Below are 334 nucleotides of genomic sequence, written 5' to 3' on the forward strand. Positions count from 1 at the left end.
AGCTTTTCCTGTGCTTCTTGGCCATCTGTATGTCTTCTTTGGAGAAATGTCTATTTAGGTCTTCTGCCCATTTTAGGATTGGGTTGTTTATTTTTTTACTATTGAGCTGCATTAGGTGTTTATATATTTTTGAGATTAATCCTTTGTCTGTTGCTTCATTTGCAAATATTTTCTTCCATTCTGAGGGTGTCTTTTCGACTTGTTTATGTTTTCTTTGCTGTGCAAAAGCTTTTAAGTTTCATTAGGTCCCATTTGTTTATTTTTGTTTTTATTTCCCTTTCTCTAGGAGGTGGGTCAAAAAGGATCTTGCTGTGATTTATGTCATGGAGTGTTT

At 34.4% G+C, this 334-nt stretch overlaps 1 protein-coding gene across 13 annotated transcripts in view; it reads left to right on the forward strand.

The window, feature by feature from the left end:
• Positions 1–334, forward strand: part of POLI (DNA polymerase iota) — a 61501-nt gene that overhangs the window by 28481 nt on the left and 32686 nt on the right. The gene's annotated exons all lie outside the window — the stretch shown is intronic.

This window comes from Physeter macrocephalus, chromosome 19, assembly GCF_002837175.3.
Source record: "Physeter macrocephalus isolate SW-GA chromosome 19, ASM283717v5, whole genome shotgun sequence".
NCBI classification, from domain to species: domain Eukaryota; kingdom Metazoa; phylum Chordata; class Mammalia; order Artiodactyla; family Physeteridae; genus Physeter; species Physeter macrocephalus.